Source organism: Lagenorhynchus albirostris, chromosome 6, assembly GCF_949774975.1.
Source record: "Lagenorhynchus albirostris chromosome 6, mLagAlb1.1, whole genome shotgun sequence".
NCBI lineage: Eukaryota > Metazoa > Chordata > Mammalia > Artiodactyla > Delphinidae > Lagenorhynchus > Lagenorhynchus albirostris.
In genome coordinates, this window is record NC_083100.1 from 34,384,368 (window position 1) to 34,402,148 (window position 17,781).

Here is a 17,781-nt window from a genome sequence, read left to right on the forward strand (position 1 = left end):
ACAAAACAAATATTTTTGCTAAGGCAAAAAGTTGCTAAAGCATGCATACCATATAATTAATTTACATTAAGGTCCTAAATGTTAATAATAACACCATATATTGTTTAGGGATATATGTGTGTGTGTGTGTGTGTGTGTGTGTGTGTGTGTGTGTATACTGAAAACATTAAAAGGGATTAACAGAATGTGACTAGATAAAAATACAAAGGGGAAATGACTGAATTTGTAACATTTTACTTCATAAACTCGGCAACAGGTCTATAGATAGTAAAATAAATATACCTCTGACCATATTTTCTGACCACAGTACAATAAAATTAGAAAACGATAATTAGCCAAAAGGAAACCCTGTAAGTTTTTGAACTGAAAAAGGCACTTCTCTCTCTCTCTTCTGCACTCAGTATTTACAGTCCAGTTAACAAGTACTACATAAAAAAAAAACAACCAGAGTATGCCATATAGAAACTATCTCACAGCATTCAAAATGCTTTTAGAGCTTTTTTGATGTATATATAGACAATCCTTAGAACAAGAAAGCCTAGAGGCATCCCAAAGTTATCATCAAAAAGAACAAGTCAGATTTTACTTAACATGGTTCAAAAGATAGGGTAGAAGGAGTGGGGAGGGGGAGGGCAGGTAGAATAAGTTCTTTAGAGTTTGGTGAAAGGATAGTGCCCACCACTTACCAGCCCCATTCTACCTGAACTTCCTAGTTCAGCACCACACACCTCCTCTGAAGTCAAGGGCTTCACCTCACTCAGGGACAAAGAAGCTGTCCAAGCCCAATTCTTTCTCTTTCCTGCTTTCAAACACCCAGTCCTCCAGATTGACCGCTATTTCTGTTAGTGTCCTTTCACTCCCACTGTCTTTCCTAACTGGGGGAAACCGGCAGCTGTATGTGTTTAGAATGTTTAAGGAATTCCCCTGTTCTTGTACCCCCTCACTGGCAAACTGTAATTTAATGACTGTCTCTCCTTTTCCACCCCCACAGAATTTCCACAATGGTACAAACTGTCCCCCACCTTCACAGCCAGAGCAGCTCCAGTTTCATTTCTCTAGCAGTTGCCAGTGATCACTGAAAACACCAAACAAAGCAGATGTAAGTCACCAGGGTTCATTTCCACTGGCTAATGGAAAGGGTGTCAGGTGCTAGAAGCAGAAACCACTTCAGTTATTTTGAGTAGAAATACATTGAAATAGGCGCTTACAAAACTGCTGTAAGGGCTGGAGAAATGGGCCCTTGAGTGGGCTTCTGAGAAAGACTCCCAGGGCTCCCAGAAAGATCTTGTCTCAGCCAAGGCAGCGAGGAAGCAGGAGGCCATCATTGGTAGCACAGAGCTCAAGAACACCTCGGGCAGTGACCCCGAGATCAGAGGGCCAACTGCCACCCCATCTGCCTTCACTCCTCCAAAGCGGGTGACTGGACTTCATAATGCTGCTGCCCAAATCCCCACATCACCACCACCATGCTTGCCAGCAGAGAATTGAACAAAAGCAGCCAGCTATTGGCCTCTACCCCACTTGTTTACAAATCTTGCCCAAATGCACATTAATTCACATCCTGGTTGTAAAGGAGTCTGGGAAAGGCAGTTTGTAGTTTGCTACCCTCTAGACGGAAGTGGGAGTGGGTCCTGGGCACCAACTGACCTTAGCCACCAGAGAAGGATATTCCATGAGAATATTTTTATCCTCTTTGTGGTTAGATCTTCTGCACAGACCCCAGTGCCTGACTCCTAGTAAGCACTCAATGAGTATTTGAATGAACGAATAAATGGAGTTCTGTAAGTCGCTACCAGGTGACGGCCTCACTTCCTTTGCTCCCCAGATGGGACCTAGAGCATGTGCTACAAACCCTCTTCCGGCCAGCACCTCAATTCTTTTTTGCCCTTTTGCCGCCTGACTGCCAGCTCTGCAACACCTTGGTGTGCCAGAACTTTCCAGTTTGAGCACTGAAAGTCCCACGTTCCAGGAAACTCCTCAGTCCCGGGCAAACTGGGATGATCACCTCCACATCCCATCCTCAGATGGTGAGCCTCCACCACTCATACCTCTAGAGGAGAAGTCGTGCTGAACGCAGGGGAAAGATCACCCCGCACGCTTGTAGTCTTCAACCTCAGCTGGCCCCTTACTGCTGCTCGGCATGCTATTCCAGGACGGCGGTCAGCTCCTTTCAACACCCTCTCACAGCTTTCTTCCATCCTAACACCACGCACTGGGGCCACTTTTCATCGATGAGCTTGCCACTAATCAAGAGTGAGCTCCGGGGGCTTCCCTGGTGGCGCAGTGGTTGAGAGTCCGCCTGCCGATGCAGGGGACGCGGGTTCGTGCCCCGGTCCGGGAAGATCCCACATGCCGCGGAGTGGCTGGGCCCGTGAGCCAGGGCCGCTGAGCCTGCGCGTCCGGAGCCTGTGCTCCGCGGCGGGAGAGGCCGCAACAGTGAGAGGCCGGCATACCGGGGGGGGCGGGGGGGGGGGGGAAGAGTGAGCTTCGGCAGCCCGCTACCTTCCCCTGCTGTTCCTCATCCTCCAGGGCCATCCACTTCCCCTGTGCCCTCCTGTCTCCATAAGCCCCTGCGCTTACCCTTTCATCAACCTCTCTCCACCTTCAGGGACTCCTCCCCCTCAGCTTGTAAACATGTTCAGTCTCTTCCATCTTAAAAATAAAGAAAACAAAAAACCCCTTCAGCCTGAGATCCCCTAGACCAACCAGCCTTTCACTCTTTCTTTCATGTGAAGCTAGGATTTCAGAAAGGCAGACTGTAATGTGTACTTCAACTCCTTCAACTTCTCAGTTCCCTCCTCAATATGGCTTCACCTGCATCCTCCCTGCCCCACATCCTTTACACAATGACACTCAGTGCCATATTGGAACATGAGGCAAAGGAAGAATCAGTAATGCGGATACTGTCTTTATTTAAAATTCTGATATTTTGTTCATCATGGATCTTTTGCATTCATGTCAATTTTTTCAAAATTTTGCATTAAAATATTATTTATCTTGATTTTCCCACCCCCTTAAATGTTGTGCCTGAGGTGAGTGCCTAACTCTCCTCACCCTTGTGTCCTCACCTGACAGTGTTCTTCTAGAGGCCTTGGTGACCTCCTAGTGGCCACATCCAAGGTCACATGGAAGTCTTCTTTTACCCAAGCATTCTGACCTGTTCCTTGAAACTCTTCTCCCTTAGCTGATCTCACACCACTATATTCTACACGGTCCCCCTCTAACCTTCCCTGACTCCTCAGCACCCTTTCTGCACCTGCTTCTTTTTTTTTAATAAATTTATTTATTTATTTATTTTTGGCTGCGTTGGGTCTTTGTTGCTGTACGCAGGCTTTCTCTAGTTGTGGTGAGCAGGGGCTACTCTTTGTTGCAGTATGCGGGCTTCTCATTGCTGTGGCTTCTCTTGTTGCGGAGCACAGGCTCTAGGCACACAGGCTTCAGTAGTTGTGGCTCGCGGGCTCTAGAGCACAGGCTCAGTAGTTGTGGCTCACGAGCTTAGTTGCTCCGCAGCATGTGGGATCTTCCTGGACCAGGGCTCAAACCCATGTCCCCTGCATTGGCAGGCAGATTCTTACCACTGCGCCACCCGGGAAGCCCTGCACCTGCTTCTTAAATGAGGGTGTGCCCTAGCATCCACCTCTCACCCTGGCCTTTCTGTTCCCTCTGCCTATGGCCTCACCCTCTCCAAACAGATCTTATCAGAATGAACTTCCGGAAGCTCTTGCTTGAACCAAATCACTTTCCTAAATTCAGACCTTTCAGTGATTCCTCATCTCCCATTGCAGTTTCCGAGTTTCTTTGTATTCAAGGCCCCTCCTGGTCTAGCATCTGCATTCATCTCTCATTAACACACACCTTGCACTTTCGGATTCAAACAAACCTCAACAAGGAGTTCTTTCCCGCGCCTCTGCACATTTGCCTGGATTACTCACTTCCACTTACCTGCCTGGCAAAACCGTACTCGGTTTTTAGGGCCAGCTGAAGTGTCTCCTAAGCATAAAGCTTTCCTGGGAAGAACTCATCCAGACTTGGTTAGTAGCTTCTTTGTTCCACCACCATATTGTGTACCTAGCTCCGTGGCACCCAGCATAGCTCCGATAGGTGACAGTAAAATGTGGTTAAATCAGGCTTTTCAGCCTTTCTCACAGAATGTCAACTTTGCCTCCAACCATCTGGTATTGAAAACACATAACGTTCCCAGTAGATAGCTGCCAGCATGACTGGTTCCCATCATACTTAAACCTATCCAAGGATAGACATACTTAATATTCCATTCTTTGTACTGCTCTGGTCATGGCATGCCTGAAAGCAAGGTCATGTTCACTGAGTCACAGCCTGCAAGCAAATGTAATTTCCCAGCAACGTTACAAAACTGAGCCGCAGTGGGGAGAAGCCTGCCTTGCCAGCTGCAGAAACCAGCATGTAAACCTGGAGCGTTCAGGTGTCCGGAAATCCCCACTGAGATATGAAGTTGATGGCCCTGAGGGAGTCACCCAGAAGTTTCTAAAAAGATAAAGGAGAAGGGGTTACATGATCCTGGGCAAAAAGAATGTGACCACCTCACAGGAGTTCAGTGCATCCCTGAACATAACTGGACCCACCTTCCTCCTCCTCCATCCGTGTACGGAACCTGTGGGTGTGGGCTCTGTGTGTAGCCATTCGAGCAGCTGAAATAATGAACCCACCTTTACTACATCTGTGGGCATTTTAACCCTAAGATAGTGTACAAAGTGCCACTTTGTGCCCTTTTCCCCCAATATTTAAAATGAGGTATTTAGTAATAGATCATCATGTAGGTTCTGATTTCTGCAATGCTGCAGAAACATAGTCTAGAAGACCAGGTACTGAGGCTGAAGCGTAAACACATTCCAATTTGAGATTTAATGTGTAGTTTTTAATTTAATATTTTTCTGTTTTTTAAATTTAATATTTAATAATTTTAATGCACACTTTTAGCTACTGATACATAATATATCAACAGCTAAAAGTATGCATTAAAAAATTATTTGGCTTCCCAAGCACTGCATTTCAATTATAGCAAATTGCCCACAAACTATAGATGATTCCAATTATAAAATGGCATAAAGTTCTTTGATGAGGCTCAGCCCCATGACTCTCAGGGAAACTTCCACAAATTTCAGCATAACATTACCTCAAATAACGTCCCTGTTTCGTAACAGCTGCATACGGGCTGCAGAAAATGAAGGAATGAAAGAACCCCAGAAGGAGAAAAGATCAAGATTGAAAGGAGATCATGAATCATCTAGATGGATACAGAAACACGAGCAGAGTCACTAGAGAAATCCATTTCATGCAGTGGCCCACTCCTCCTGAATCAAAGTTATTTTCACTAAGGCAAACTTCTCATACAGAGCCCAAGCACCTCAGAGTACCTCCCCTCCTCTGCCCAATCTAATTCAAGACACTTATCTCAGTGTTCCCTGGACAGTGTTTTTCTGTCCCAACATCTTTGCTCAAACACTTGCCTCCAGTTGGAAAGCCCTTTCCCTCTTTTCAGTCTCTGCCTATTGAAATTCTATACCATCTTTCAAGGCATCTCTTCCTAAAGTTGTCTTGATTCCTAAATCAGGTCATCTCCTCCTGCTTCATATCACTGATTTTACTTTCTTCTTGAGTACTATCATATATGGTAAGCTCCCACTCATCTGCACTAGGCTGTGGTGGGTGCTGATCACGATCACCAAGCTCACCCTGCTAGGCCTTGAACAGACTGGTCATCATTACAGAGCTCCAGCAAGCCTGTACTTGTGTAATGCCTACTCATCCTTTCATAATCTACAATGAATATGGAGCTGGTGATGGAGTAAGAACCGTACTTGGAACCTGATTGTTAGATCCAGGAGACAAAGCTCGTGAAAGGAAGTTTTTGCAAATCTAGGGGGGTAACAATGCTGTTGCTTAAGACCTGGGTGACGCACCATGCAGGGCTTCCTGGGAGCAGACAGGACCTCATCATGAACAGACAGAATACAATGTCTCCAGCCAAGCTCACCAGACATCCCCTGGCCTTTTAGCAAAAGGTACATCTTCCCAGTACATGTGGCTAAAAATGTATCCTTTGCACTTATCACAAGTTCTAAAACTCTAAGATTTATGGGTGAGAGTTTTCATTTTGCCAAACCTCCAGGCCAGTCCTCTGTGTGTAGTATGGACTCAAAAGTGCCTAAAATTTAAAGTAGTTTTTCCTCAAGTAGGACAGTTCTCTGACATCCCCATGATTACTGATAGCATCATACAAAATAAGAAAAATAAAAGAGAGCAAACTACATATTTAAAAAAAATACTTAGACTGTATTTAAGTGCATAAATGTCTGGAAAAGACAATAAACTGCAACTTTTGGTTATCTTAGGGAATGGACCCCTGCAGGCTTTCTCTATTTACTTTGCATGTATTTTAACCCAGATAATTATAATACAATTTGACTGAAAATTTTTTAAGAGAAAAAAATATTACAATACAGAGTGTTAAATGCAATCCTATGGTAAGTGCAAAGATAGCCCTTGAGTATAGGAAAGTATAGAGGAAGGGAATCCTTACTTCCTCTATGGAGGGTTGTGAAGTCTTTCTTGAGGAGGTGGCAGTAGCCGAATATAAAGGAGAAATAGGTCATTTCAATCATAGTGTTTCTTACATAACTGATTTACTCTGTAACCCGTTACCACTTTCCCAACCTGCCCCAACCGGCCTCCTCTCATTCTAGACTGTTGATTCTAGACCCTTTTCTAGGCTGCCTCGAATCCAAGTTAACTTTGCAGGTAATTTTGCTGGGTCTCCCCAACCACTCCGTGATTTTTTTCTCTGTGGGGAAAAAAAAAACAAGTTCAGATCCATCTCTATGTTCCCACCACCCAGAACTCTGCCTGGCCTTGAAGAGTGCAATATATATTTATACTGAATTATACTGAATTAAAGGAAAGGAGGCATTTCAGTCCATAAACACGAGTTTAATTAGCCTTTGGCGTCCTGTAAGGAAGAAATAACCAAAAAGAATTCATTCCTGAGATTGTAAAAAGCGAAAGACACTCCTGGCGACTTGGAGTGCTGTGGGTGAGTCCCAAGGAGGCTCAAGGAAGGGCTGAAAACGGGAGACTCAAGCCTTTTTTGCCGGGATCAGGGGACAGTGCCCCGACGCCCCCAGAGCTGAGGGCGACGCCAGCAGGGGGCGCAGGTCGGGAGAAAGGGTTCTCTGTCCATTCACCCCCGGGCAGCCGCCTGCTCTTCCCAATGGCTTCCGCCGGGAACCTCGCCCACCCTTGCCGGACACGATCGTACTTATGTATTATTTATGTTAAAAGTATTATAAACCTATTACAGTACAGTACTATATACCCAATTGTGTTAGTTGGGTACCTAAGCTAATGCTGGACTTAACCAACGTGCTCCGGTTTGTATGTGGGGGACTTACTTGTACTCCAGACAGCACCAGGAACTGGAGGAGAGCATCGCAGGCGCCAAGAGGCGGCTTCCAAGCCAGGCATAAAGCCTCTGTGCGCTTCCTCCCAGCAGCCCGCCAGGAACGCACAGCCCAAACAAAACTTCCTGCTCCAGAACCCTCCGCCCCTACACCTTAAAAACTCCACAGGAACACACGGGTGTCCCTCCAGAAAGTAAACTCTCCCTTGTGTGGGCAAAGAGCCCACCTGGCATTGCGGGGAATTACTTGCGTCAGGTCAGGAACCAGCGGGCGTGGCCGCTGCGCTCCGCCACCCCACTAAGAACCGGGTTGGGACCCGCCTGCCCCCCGGGATCAAACCTACTTCCATTTCAGCTGCCAATCGGCCCTCGGCCACCGCTCAAAAAAAACTGCCGCCGACTACCCTCCCGACACTCCAGTCGCGCAAGATTCCCAGCGGGCAGGGAGCAAGGGGCACCCAGCCCCTGCGGCCCTGCAGGTGGATTCACCTTCGAGAGCGGGTGCCAGGTAGTAATACTGTTAAATGAAGTGTAAATGTCAGTTACAAACAAATGTAAAACAAGAAGTCGTTAGGAAAAGCCATTTTAATCAGGACGTCCAACCCAGAAGCTGTAAGTAAAATAAGTATTAATATTAAAAATGCAACTTCTGTAGGGCAGACACATTTAAAAGTCCCCTCCAGGGCTTCCCTGGTGGCGCAGTGGTTGAGAGTCCGCCTGCCGATGGACACGGTTCGTGCCCCGGTCCGCAAAGGTCCCACATGCCACGGAGCGGCTGGGCCCGTGAGCCATGGCCGCTGAGCCTGCGCGTCCGGAGCCTGTGCTCCGCAAAGGGAGAGGCCACAAGAGTGAGAGGCCCGCGTACCGCCAAAAAAAAAAAAAAAAAAAAAAAGTCCCTTCCAAACCCGAATCTCTCTCTCTTTTTTTTTTTTAAATTTTGGAGTTGGCCCAAGTTTTTAGCCTCTCCCCATGAAACTTTTTAACGATCATTTAGGGGAACCACCGGAGGGAAATTACCAAAAATTCAGTTTCTCTTATCTGAAATCTCTTATCTGAAGCAGGCCAAGCCTGCCAGAGACCGGTCTGGTCTTAGTTTTAGATTATCATGGTCTGTCGGTGTCCAACAGGTTCCCTACTGGCACAACCTCTCGTTTCGTAAATAAATTTCAAATGTCAACAAATGAAAATATTCGAGAGCTTTAGAGTCCTTGAACTTACTTCCTGTTACCTGAACCAAAATTTTGTTCTTAATTTCAATGGTCTTTCTTCTATTGCATTCCACTGTTAATATTTTAAAAGAATATGCCCTGACCAGACATTCCCCAGACGCTTTGAAGGGGAAAAGGGTGGCAGCGGGAAGGAGAGAGAGTAAAAAAATTCTTGCCTCTCCTGTTGCTTCCGCCAAGACACACTACTGCACAAAATGTCCTAGTTCTCAACTTTGCCAAAGGAAGGCTGCCAGATCTTTTGAGCAGGTCACCCCCGGAACTGGGCAACCCTCAGGATGTTCTTAGGCAGGTCCCCGGTGTCCTTAGGCAGGACACCGGGGACTTGCCATAAAGCCCACGGCCCGTTTTCTAGTGCTTCAGTTTGGGGCGAGAGTCACTGGGTCTGGGCGATCCGCCGCTCCGACCGCACCGGAATCCCGGAAGACTCAAGCGCCCCTTCAGAGAATCGGGGCAGGGGCGCTCCGGCCCGCCTGGTGCCCGCGGGGCAAATCGGAGATAAGAGATCGGCGGGGCTGAGTCACCTGCCAGAAGTCCCACCCCTCCCCTGGCCCCTGCCAGGCACCCCCTGCCCAGGCCGAGTGCAAGGAAGCGCCAATCCGGGAACGCGAGAGGATACGGGGCCTGGCGTCCGGCGGGGAGCTGGGGAGGGTGGGGAGCTGCGGGGTCCCGCGCGGGCACGTACCGTCCTGCCCGCGGCTAGGCTCTCCTTTGGCTGCGACCCGTCAAGAATTCACTCCCCAGATACCTGAAAATCGCAGGCAAGATGGAGGCAAAGAAACCGAAAGCCTGAAAGCGGATGTGCCTTTGCTGGCCAGTCCCGCATGCGCTCGCCTTGCTCACCTTGGTCTTCTCTCGTATCGTACAAAAGCTTTAACCCTCTAAAAGGTTGACGGTCTGACATTCACTGTGTTAGACCCAGAGACCCTTCCCCACTCACCAGCCCTTTGAATTGAAACACTGCCGTGCTGTTCAACAACCCGCCTGCCTGCTGTTTCCTGTTTACACCCCATCTGACTAGGCTTGCTGTGAACTCTGGGTGTTTGCCTAAATACGCAGATCTACTTGTCACTATGGACAGAACAAACTGTGGACGCCAAGTTCTATGTGCCCAAGAGCACAGTGAGGCCAAACAAACGGAAACCTTGGAGTTTGGAGCAGAGAAAGGTTTTTGGTGAGGCCGTGCAAGAAGAGGAGGTGGCCCGTGCCCTAAAAAGCCTGGTTCGGCAAAACACTTTTAAAAGCCAAATAGGGGGTGGAGGTGTCGCGGGATACGTGATCAGCTCTTGCACAATTCTCTGATTGGCTGATGGTGAGGTAGTGGGGTGGTGTCACAGAGGTGAACATGATCAGTCTTTAGGCTTCAGGAGGCCTGGGGCTCTGTGCTCATGGTCGTCAGTTAACATCTTCCGTTTGTTGAAGTGGGGGGGGGTTGCATCTGCAAAACAACTCAGGAAATGTGCGTCAAATACTATTATCTAGGTCCTTTCAGAGAGGAGCTACAGCAGAGGACATGGCGGGGGAGGCCTGTCCCACGGGAAGGCCCCCATGGGGTCCTGCTCTTTACTGCACTTCTAGTGTTTGTTACGGATGCCTTGGAAAATAATAAAGAGCATATGTAAAAGCGCTTTATGCTTCATTCCTCATAACGACTTTCTTGTGATTTTTTTAAAGTTTCTAAACTTTTCTTAAATATATTTAAACTTACAGGAAAGTTGCAAAAATAATACCAAGAAAAATTCACCACCGCATGACAGCATGAGGAGCTCTGCTGACCCACTCCCTAATGAAACTGATGAAAATCGTTTTAAGACAAGCAAAAACAACCATTTAGAGCCTTGGAAATATTCCTAAAAGAGCAAATAAATATCTATTCAAGAAAATCTAGGAAAAATTGGTAAGAAAGGCGAGAGTCTGTGGTATTTCAACCAAGCCCTCTTCCTCTCTTTGCCCTCCCAACTGCAAGGCGGAGTCCCCACTCTGTCTTTAAACCGGGAGCACTGGGCCTCCTCTTCCCAGGCTCCCAGTGGGAGGGGCAGATGTCAACAATTCTCACCCTGCCTGGCCCTGGCTACCTGATACTGAGCCTAAGTCCTGTATAAATGTGGTTGAGAGATGGAGGATTCTTTCTTCCATCCAGCCCCACTCATGCACCAGAGGCTCTACCTTGGGCTGGAGCGCTGAGAATACTGGGGTCCTAATCACCCTTACCTCAGCTGCTGTAGTAGTAGTTCAAGCCAGAAGAAGAAAGCCAAGAAAACCTCGGGCTGCTACGCATCCTCACCTAGAATTCAGCCTCTAGAACAGGGATGTGAGTCTGAGAGAAGCTTGCCATTGTTCCACCTCCTGCTCCAAAGCCCAGACTCAGAGATTGTGCCCGCCCCCGCCCCCCGCCGTGTTTTATGGATCGGTCCATAAAACAGATAGCTCTTAATCTCTTCCCATAGAAACTGACTTCATTTGCAACAGAGCATGGAGAAATAACAAGCCAAAGGGTGCTCTCAAAAACCTGGAGGTTGTGGTGATAGGCAATTGGGAGGAGATTCAAGATATGAGCTAAATTGTAAACTGGCTAGTTTGCAGGAAAGAATCAAAGATAAAGACAGCTGAGGGAAGCCCTCCTGGGGTAAGACAAATATTAGACACTGACCTCATAAACTTTTGCTTCAAAGGGGCCAGATTTTGATTAGATTTATTTGTAGAACAATATATGTACAAGCAAATAACAATAAGGAGGTTGGGGTGGGTGGAGAGGGTGGAGGGGGTGGGGAGTGGGGAGGAAACAAGTACCCAGAGTTGCTACAATACATTATCTAAAATGTCCAGTTTCCAACAAAAAATTATGAGGCATGCAAACAAACAGGAAAGTATGACCCATACATTGGAAAAATAGCAGGCAACAGAAACTGCTTTACAAGCAACAGGATGTTAGATTTATCAGAAAAAAAAATGCAAAGTATTATAGCTATTATAAACATGTTCACAGAACTAAAGAAAAACATGGTTAGAGTATGATGACAATGTCATACCAAATAGAACATATCAATAGATATTCAGCCCCCTAGAACAGGGATGTGACTCAGAAACCATAAAAATGATCTAAATAGAAACTCTGGAGTTGAAAAGTACAATAACTGAAATAAGTTCATTAGGGGCTTAACAGGAGACTTGAACTGGCAGAAGAAAGAATAAGCTGACTTGAAGGTAGATGGATAGGGATTATGCAAGCCAAAGAACAGAGAAGAATGTAAAGAGCCTCAGAGAAATGTGGGACATCACTAAGCACACGAACATGTGCATAATAGGAGTGCTAGAAGGAGAGGAGAGTGAAGAAGGAGCAGAAAAAATCCAAAGAAATAATGGCTGAAAACTTTCCAAATTTATTGAAAAACTATAACTTACATATCCAGGAAGCTCAACAAATTCCAAATAAGATAAATAAATGCAAGAGATCTACAGACACAATAGAGAAAAAATGCTGAAAGTCAAAGAGAGGAAGAAATCTTGAAAGCAGCAAAAGAAAAATGACTCATTACTTACAAATAAATGCCAGTAAGATTAATAACTGACTTCTCAGGAAAAGCAAGAGAAACCAGAAGGCAATGAGATAACATATTCAAAGTGCTCCATCCAAGAAACAATCTTATCAAAGTAAGTTGGTGAAATAAGGTGAAATTTTCCCAAATAAACAAAAACTGAGTGAATTTGTGCTAGCAGACCTGCCTCACAAGAAATACTAAAGGATGTTCCTCAGGTTGAAAGCAAATAACCCCAGACAGTAATTCAAATTCATACGAAAAAAAAGAAAAGAACATCAGAAAAGGCAGTTATAGACTGGGATTGACACATATACATTATTGGTACTATATATAAAATAGACAACTGATGGGAACATACTGTACAGCACAGGGAACTCTACCTAATGCACTATGGTAACCTAAACGGGAGGGAAGTCCAAAAGGGAGGGGATATCTGTATGTGTATGGCTGATTCATTTTGTTGTTCAGTGGAGGCTAACACAACATTGTAAAGCAACCATACTCCAATAAAAATTAATTTAAAAAAAGAAAAGGCAGTTATATAATTATGAGACAGTATAAATGAACATTTTTCCTACTCAACTGATTTTAAAAGCAATTGTATAAAATAATATAATGGATTCTTGTGCCTATAACATATAGAAATTAATATATGTGTACTGGTAAAAGGAGAGCAAACTAAACCTAAAGCAGCCAGAAGGAAGAAAATAATAAAGATTAAGGTGGAAGGGGCTTCCCTGGTGGCGCAGTGGTTAAGAATCCGCCTGCCAATGCAGGGGACATGAGTTCGAGCCCTGGTCCGGGAAGATCCCACATGCTGCGGAGCAACTAAGCCTGTGCGCCACAACTTGAGCCTTCGCTCTAGAGCCCACGAGCCACAAATACTGAGCCCACGTGCTACAACTACTGAAGCCCCCGCGCCTGGAGCCTGTGCTCTGCAGCAAGAGAAGCCACCAGGATGAGAAGCCAGCACACTGCACAAAGAGTAGTCCCCACTCACTGCAACTAGAGAAAACCCACTCACAGCAACAGAAGACCCAGTGCAGCCAAAAATAAATAAATAAAATTTTTTAAAGGATTAAAGTGGAAATTAATAAAATATAGAATAGAAAAACAATAGAGAAAATCAATTAAACCAAAAGCTGATTTCTTGAAAAGGTGAACAAAATTGCAAACCTTTTGCTACATTGACCAAGAGAAAAAGAAGACTCAAATTACTAGAATCAGAAATGAAAGAGAGAGAATGAACGAATTGGGAGATTGGGACTGACATATATACACTAATATGTATAAAATAGGTAACTAATAAGAACCTGCTGTATAAATAAATAAATAAATATAATTTTAAAAATAAATTATATATTTAAAAAAAGAAGAAAAAGAAAGCGGGTACATTACTACTGACCCTACAGAAATAAAAAGGACTTTAAAGGAACAGTATGAATAATTGTACTACAACAAATTAGATAACCTAGATGGACAAATACCTAGAAAGACACAAACTATCAAAACTGACTCAAGAAGAAATAGACAATTTGAGTACACCTATACAAAGTGAAAAAATTTAAAAATCTATCCACAAAGAAAAGCCCAGGCCCAGACAGCTTCATTTGTAAATTCTACCAAACTTTTACGGAAGAATATTCTTCACAAACTCTCAAAAAACAGAAGAGGAGTGTGTTAGTTTGCTAGGGTTGCCATAACAAAATACCACAGACTAGGTGACTTAAACAACAGAAATTTATTTCTCACCATTCTGGAGGCTAGAAGTTCAAAGTCAAGACATCAGTAAATTTGGTTTCTCAAAATTTCTTCTGAGGCCTCTACCCTGGACTTTAGATAGCAGTCTTCTTGCTGTGTCCTCACATGGTCTTTCCTCCGTATGCACACATCCTTAGTGTCCTTCTATGTGTTCTCTTCTGATAAGGACACCAGTCATATTGGATTAGGGCCGACCCTAATAGCCTCATTTTAACTTTGCCTCTTTAAAGACCTTATCTATGACTACAGTAACATTGTGAGGTACTAGGAGTTAGGACTTTAACATATGAACTGGGGGTAGGGGTAGAGGGGTAGGACACAAGTCAGCCCATAACAAGAAAGGAACACTCCCCAACTCATCAGGCCATTATTACTATGATACCAAAACCAGACAAAGATGTCACAGGCAAAGCAATATCTTGTGCATGACCAATATCTTGTGCATGTGGATGCAAAAGCCAATATCTTGTGCATGTGGATGCAAAAGCCCTCAACAAAATACTAGCAAACTGAATCCAGCAACATGTAAAAATAATTATCCACCATAACCAAGTGGGATTTATCCCAGGAGTGCAAGATTGGTTTAACTTCTGAAAATCAATTAATGTAATACATTATATCAATAGAATAAAAAATAGAATTCACATGATCATTGCAATAGACACAGAAAAAGCATCTGACAAATTCCAGCATGGTTTCATGATAAAAACACTCAACAAACTAGGGACAGAAAGGGACTCCACAACTTTAGAAAGGGCATCTTAACTTAGGAATAAGTTTAACATAAGAAGTATAAAGTAGTGTGGTACTGGCACAAGGATAGATATATAGATCAATGAAACAGAATTAAGAGCCCAGAAATAAACCCATATATGTATGGTCAACTGATTTTAGACGAGAGTACTGAGATTATCCAATGGGGGGAAATAGTCTTTTCAACAAATGGTGCTAGGACAAATGGATTTCCACATACCAAAGAATAAAGTTGGACCACTACTTCATACCATATATAAAAATCAATTTGAGATGAATCGAAGACCTAAATGTAAGAGCTACAACTATAACATTCTTAGAAGAAAATATAGGAGTAAAACTTAATGATATTGGATTTGGCAAAGGATTCTTGGATATGACCCCCAAAGCCTCAGCAACAAGGGAAAAAATAGACAAATTTGACTTCCTCAAAATCAAAACCTTTTGTGCTTCAAATGACACAATCAAGAAAATGAAAATACAACCTACAGAATGGGAGAAAATATTTGCAAACCCTGTATCAATAAGGGACTTGTATCCAGAATATACAAAGAACTCTTACAACTCAATAATAAAGAGACAAATAAAAGAATTTTTAAATGGACAAAGGATCTGAATAGATATTTCTCCAAGGAAAATATATAAATAGCCAATAAGCACATGAAAAGATGTTCAACATCATTAGTCATCAAGGAAATGCAAATCAAAACCACAATGAGATACCATTTAGTGCTCACTGGGATGGCTAGAATCAAAAAGTCAGATAATAACAAATGTTGGTAAGGATGTGGAGAAATTGGAACCCTCATATACTGCTAGTGGGGATGTGAAATGGAGCAATCACTTTGGAAAACAGCCAGGCAGTTCCACAAATGATTAAACATAGAGTTACTATATGAACCAGCAATTTTACTCCTAGGTATAAACTCAAAAGAAATGAACATATGTCCATGCAAATACTTATACACAAATGCTTATCGTAGTATTATAGCCAAGAAGAACCCAAATGTCCATCAACTAATGGATATTTAAACAAAACATGTTATATTCATACAATGAAATATAATTCAGTCATGAAAAAGAATAAAGTACTGATACATGGCATAATATGGATGAACCTTGAAAAATCCTGCTAATTGTGTGTGTGTGTGTGTGTGTGTGTGTGTGTACAGTTTATATAAACTCTTACAATTAAAAAGAGAAATGCTTATTATGGAGGCTGTGGAAAAGATATATAAATAGACAGTTCCCAGAAGAGGAAGTATAAATGGCTAAAATACATTTGAGATAACCACTCCTGCCTCCCCTCTATCCCCCCATAGATACCCCCACAGCTTGTTTGGGCTCTAGTACTGCACACCAGACAGCCACTCTGCTTGGATGACTATTCTGCTCTGCCCCACATAGTGGGGCTTTAAGGCTGGATTATCAGGAAGGAAGAGGGGAAGAAAAGAAGGAACAGAATTTATTTTTTTAACCATGAATGAATGCTGAACTTAATAAAGTGCTTTTCCTGCATCTAGTTAGCCTTTCTCCAGAGGCAACCTTTCACTTCTTTTAGATGATTATTTTATTTGTGTTTCTAAATAACATGCTTACATTGTTACTTCTCGATTTTTTTAGGTTTTGGTATTTCCTATTGACTTCGTATTATACAAGATGAGACTATAGCTTTCTTTTTCCATAAACTCCACTCAATGTTCCCTCCAACCTTTCTAATATCACCATGTTCCCAAGATAGTTATATTCTGATTTTGATTAGGTCAATTTTAGTACTTACGCTATTATATTAATTTTTTTCGCTATTATAATCATACAAATGATAGTCACAGCAAAGTCAGGTAAGAACCTATGATTACTTTTCCTTCCCTGCATTTCTTTTAGTTTCCCCTGGAGTTAATAATTGTCTTGTTTTGTTTTGTTTTCTAAGTAATTCAACCTTAGACTCTTTGTCACTTATCCAAACCTTGCTTCAATTTATTGACACATAAGGTATATAATTAATGTCAGTTTCCTGGAGAAGTGACTTCCAAAGCTGTTGGATATGCTCTAGTCTGTGCTGTTACCCTCTACACAGAGTACCCAGCTGTCATCCTGGGATCTCCCTTAACCATCAGCCTGGAAATTCCTTGTATCTCCTTTTTATGTGTATCTTCTGTGTCATGGACTCCATGTCTTTCTCTTTCTTGGTTTGTTCCCTCATTATTCTTCAGCAGCATCCCACCGTAGTCTCCTGAAAATGGGTGAGAATCTACAGTCTGTAAATGTCTTTATTATCTTCATTCTGGGCATAGACATTCTAAACTGGGAATATGTTTTTTTCAGAATGAGGAAAACATTTCTCCCATTGTCTTCTATCAGTTTTGCTATTGAATCGTCCAAAGACATTTTCATTCCTATTTTTATATGTGAACTTTTCCCCCACTCCCCTCTCTGGAAGTGTGATCGTTAATTTTGTGTGTCAATTTCACTGGGCTAAGGGAAGCCCAGATAGCTGGCAAAACATTATTTCTGGGTGTGTTTGTGAGAATGTTTCTAAAAGAGATAAGCATTTGAATTGGTAGATTCAGTAAAGAATGAGTGGTGGGCATCATCCAATCTTTTGAGGACCTGAATAGAACAAAAAGGCGGAGGAAGTATGAGTTCTATCTCTTCCTTAGCTGGGATGTCCACCTTCTCCTGCCCTCAAACATTGGTGTTCCCAGTTCTTGGGCCTTCAGACTTGGACTGGGACTTACACCACCGGCTTTCCTGGGCCTCTAGCTTGCGGATCGTGGGACGAAGATTCCATAACCAATGAGCCGATCCTTCATAATAAATCTCTTTCTTTAAATCTCTTTATACCCTATTGGTTCTATTTCTCTGGAGAACCCCGACTAAAATAAGAAGTGTGTAGCATCTTCTCACTGTTCTTAGTATTCTGAAATTTCACAGTATATGCTGTACATCCACAATTTGCATTCACTGTGCTGGGCACTCAGTCTTCAATCTGGAAATACATCCTTCAGTTCTAGAAGACTTTAAGCATTTAGCTGGTGATTTGTCCTACCCATTTTTCTCTGTTTCT

At 43.5% G+C, this 17,781-nt stretch overlaps 1 protein-coding gene across 6 annotated transcripts in view; it reads right to left on the reverse strand.

Annotated features, from left to right (window-relative positions):
• CFLAR (CASP8 and FADD like apoptosis regulator) overlaps positions 1-9,866 on the reverse strand; it is a 55,548-nt gene extending 45,682 nt beyond the window's left edge. For 3 of the 6 annotated variants that reach the window (XR_009541098.1, XM_060152340.1, XM_060152341.1), the window contains exon 1: positions 9,347-9,866. The gene's annotated coding sequence lies outside the window, so the exon portion shown is untranslated. The remainder of the gene's footprint in view (positions 1-9,346) is intronic. The other 3 variants (XM_060152344.1, XM_060152342.1, XM_060152343.1) reach the window with 3 other exon arrangements.
• Positions 9,867-17,781: the final 7,915 nt, after the last annotated feature.